Source organism: Pseudophryne corroboree, chromosome 11 (assembly GCF_028390025.1).
Source record: "Pseudophryne corroboree isolate aPseCor3 chromosome 11, aPseCor3.hap2, whole genome shotgun sequence".
Classification (NCBI taxonomy): Eukaryota; Metazoa; Chordata; class Amphibia; order Anura; family Myobatrachidae; genus Pseudophryne; species Pseudophryne corroboree.
The window spans coordinates 281,236,393-281,240,989 of NC_086454.1; positions in this window are offsets into that span (position 1 = coordinate 281,236,393).

Genomic DNA, 4,597 nt, shown 5'->3' on the forward strand with positions numbered 1-4,597 from the left:
CGGATTCTCGCGAGACTCGGATTCTATATAAGGAGCCGCGCGTCGCCGCCATTTTCACACGTGCATTGAGATTGATAGTGAGAGGACGTGGCTGGCGTCCTCTCCATTTAGATTATAAGAGAGAGAGATTTACTGGAGCTTAGGACTAGGAGGAGTACTGTAGAAGTGTAGAGAGTGCAGAGAGTTTACTAGTGAGTGACCACCAGACAGTGCAGTTTATTTAATATATCCGTTCTCTGCCTGAAAAAAGCGATACACACAGTGACTCAGTCACATACCATATCTGTGTGCACTGCTCAGGCTCAGCCCAGTGTGCTGCATCATCTATATATATTATATATCTGTCTGACTGCTCAGCTCACACAGCTTATAATTGTGGGGGAGACTGGGGAGCACTGCAGTGCCAGTTATAGGTTATAGCAGGAGCCAGGAGTACATAATATTATAGTGAGTGACCACCAGACAGTGCAGTTTATTTAATATATCCGTTCTCTGCCTGAAAAAAGCGATACACACAGTGACTCAGTCACATACCATATCTGTGTGCACTGCTCAGGCTCAGCCCAGTGTGCTGCATCATCTATATATATTATATATCTGTCTGACTGCTCAGCTCACACAGCTTATAATTGTGGGGGAGACTGGGGAGCACTGCAGTGCCAGTTATAGGTTATAGCAGGAGCCAGGAGTACATAATATTATATTAAAATTAAACAGTGCACACTTTTGCTGCAGGAGTGCCACTGCCAGTGTGACTGACCAGTGACCTGACCACACTGACCACCAGTATAGTTAGTAGTATACTTATATTGTGATTGCCTGAAAAAGTTAAACACTCGTCGTGTGACTTCACTTGTGTGTTGTTGTTTTTTTTATTCTTTAAAAATAAAACTCATTCTGCTGACAGACAGTGTCCAGCAGGTCCGTCATTATATAATATATAATATATACCTGTCCGGCTGCAGTAGTGATATATATATATTTTTTATATCATTTATCATCCAGTCGCAGCAGACACAGTACGGTAGTTCACGGCTGTGGCTACCTCTGTGTCTGCACTCGGCAGGCAGTCCGTCCATAATTGTATACCACCTAACCGTGTTTTTTTTTTCTTCTTTATACATACATACTACTACGACATCTCTTTATCAACCAGTCTATATTAGCAGCAGACACAGTACAGTACGGTAGTACACGGCTGTGGCTACCTCTGTGTCTGCACTCGGCAGGCAGTCCGTCCATAATTGTATACCACCTAACCTTTTTCTTTGCATCATGTGCTGATTGGGGAGGGTTTTTTGGAAGGGACATCCTGCGTGACACTGCAGTGCCACTCCTAAATGGGCCCGGTGTTTGTGTCGGCCACTAGGGTCGCAAATCTTACTCACACAGTCAGCTACCTCATTGCGCCTCTTTTTTTCTTTGCGTCATGTGCTGTTTGGGGAGGGTTTTTTGGAAGGGACATCCTGCGTGACACTGCAGTGCCACTCCTAGATGGGCCCGGTGTTTGTGTCGGCCACTAGGGTCGCTAATCTTACTCACACAGCTACCTCATTGCGCCTCTTTTTTTCTTTGCGTCATGTGCTGTTTGGGGAGGGTTTTTTGGAAGGGACATCCTGCGTGACACTGCAGTGCCACTCCTAGATGGGCCCGGTGTTTGTGTCGGCCACTAGGGTCGCTAATCTTACTCACACAGCTACCTCATTGCGCCTCTTTTTTTCTTTGCGTCATGTGCTGTTTGGGGAGGGTTTTTTGGAAGGGCCATCCTGCGTGACACTGCAGTGCCACTCCTAGATGGGCCCGGTGTTTGTGTCGGCCACTAGGGTCGCTAATCTTACTCACACAGCTACCTCATTGCGCCTCTTTTTTTCTTTGCGTCATGTGCTGTTTGGGGAGGGTTTTTTGGAAGGGACATCCTGCGTAACACTGCAGTGCCACTCCTAGATGGGCCCGGTGTTTGTGTCGGCCACTAGGGTCGCTTATCTTACTCACACAGCGACCTCGGTGCAAATTTTAGGACTAAAAATAATATTGTGAGGTATTCAGAATAGACTGAAAATGAGTGTAAATTATGGTTTTTGAGGTTAATAATACTTTGGGATCAAAATGACCCCCAAATTCTATGATTTAAGCTGTTTTTTAGTGTTTTTTGAAAAAAACACCCGAATCCAAAACACACCCGAATCCGACAAAAAAAATTCGGTGAGGTTTTGCCAAAACGCGTTCGAACCCAAAACACGGCCGCGGAACCGAACCCAAAACCAAAACACAAAACCCGAAAAATTTCAGGCGCTCATCTCTAGTAATTATGCTCCCACATTTCTTTGCATAATGCTACAAACATAGCTTTTTGCAGTAATTCTGGGGCTGTAATGAGGTGACTCATAGGGCCTAATTCAGACCTGATCGATGCTGTGCGTTTTCGCACAGCAGGCGATCAGGTCTGAACTGCGCATGCGCCAGAACCGCAGTGCGCCGGCGCATGCCAGAGATGCTATCGGCATCTCAGCTGAGCAATTGCCTCTGCCTGATTGACAGGCAGAGGCGTTCGCTGGGCGGGAGGGGCGGGCCACCAGCATTTGGACGCCGTTTTAGGGGCGCAGTCCGGGCAACACAGGCATGCCTGGACCGTGCGGGGGACGGGGCGTGGTGGCTGCATGACGTCACATGCAGCTGCTGCAACCCAGGAAGTGACGAGTAGCTGCCTGACGCGCTGTAGGAGCTGCGCTGGCAGGGAGGTACTCCTTAGGTACAAAGGCATTGCCGCCATGCAATGCTTTTTTACCTGTGCGGGGGGGGGGCAGAGCCAGACATGCGGGGCGGACTAGCTCTGTGCTGGGCATCCTCCCGCATGTCTGTGAAACTGATCGTACTAGATGTGCTAAATATAGCACATCTATGATCAGGTCTGAATTAGTGATGTGCACCGGACATTTTTCGGGTTTTGTGTTTTGGTTTTGGATTCGGTTCCGCGGCCGTGTTTTGGATTCGGACACGTTTTGGCAAAACCTCCCTGAAAATTTTTTGTCGGATTCGGGTGTGTTTTGGATTCGGGTATTTTTTTTACAAAAACCCCTCAAAAAAAGCTTAAATCATAGAATTTGGGGGTCATTTTGATCCCATAGTATTATTAACCTCAATAACCATAATTTCCACTCATTTCCAGTCTATTCTGAACAAATCACAATATTATTTTTAGTCCCAAAATTTGCACCGAGGTCGCTGGATGACTAAGCTAAGCGACTCAAGTGGCCGACACAAACACCTGGCCCATCTAGGAGTGGGACTGCAGTGTCAGACAGGATGGCACTTCAAAAAATAGTCCCCAAACAGCACATGATGCAAAGAAAAAAAGAGGTGCACCAAGGTTGCAGGATGGCTAAGCTAAGCGACCCAAGTGGCCGACACAAACACCGGGCCCATCTAGGAGTGGCACTGCAGTGTCAGACAGGATGGCACTTCAAAAAAATAGTCCCCAAACAGCACATGATGCAAAGAAAAAAAGAGGTGCAATGAGGTAGCTGTGTGAATAAGCTAAGCAACCCAAGTGGCCGACACAAACACCTGGCCCATCTAGGAGTGGCACTGCAGTGTCAGACAGGATGGCAGATTAAAAAAATAGTCCCCAAACAGCACATGATGCAAAGAAAAAAAGAGGCGCAATGAGGTAGCTGTGTGACTAAGCTAAGCGACCCAAGTGGCCGACACAAACACCTGGCCCATTTAGGAGTGGCACTGCAGTGTCAGACAGGATGGCAGATTAAAAAATAGTCCCCAAACAGCACATGATGCAAAGAAAAAAAGAGGCGCAATGAGGTAGCTGAGTGACTAATCTAAGCAACCCAAGTGGCCGACACAAAGACCTGGCCCTTCTAGGAGTGGCACTGCAGTGTCAGACAAGATGGCACTTCAAAAAATAGTCCCCAAACAGCACATGATGCAAAGAAAAAAAGAGGTGCAATGAGGTAGCTGTGTGACTAAGCTAAGCGACACAAGTGGCTGACACAAACACCTAGCCCATCTAGGAGTGGCACTGCAGTGTCAGACAGGATGGCAGATTAAAAAAATTGTCCCCAAACAGCACATGATGCAAAGAAAAAAAGAGGCGCAATGAGGTAGCTGTGTGACTAAGCTAAGCGACCCAAGTGGCCGACACAAACACCTGGCCCATCTAGGAGTGGCACTGCAGTGTCAGACAGGATGGCAGATTAATAAAATTGTCCCCAAACAGCACATGATGCAAAGAAAAAAAGAGGCGCAATGAGTAGCTGTGTGACTAAGCTAAGCGACCCAAGTGGCCGACACAAACACCTGGCCCATCTAGGAGTGGCACTGCAGTGGCAGACAGGATGGCAGATAAAAAAAATTGTCCCCAAACAGCACATGATGCAAAGAAAAAAAGAGGCGCAATGAGGTAGCTGTGTGACTAAGCTAAGCGACCCAAGTGGCCGACACAAACACCTGGCCCATCTAGGAGTGGCACTGCAGTGTCAGACAGGATGGCACTTTAAAAAATAGTCCCCAAACAGCACATGATGCAAAGAAGAAAAGAGGTGCAATGAGGTAGCTGTGTGACTAAGCTAAGCGACCCAAATGG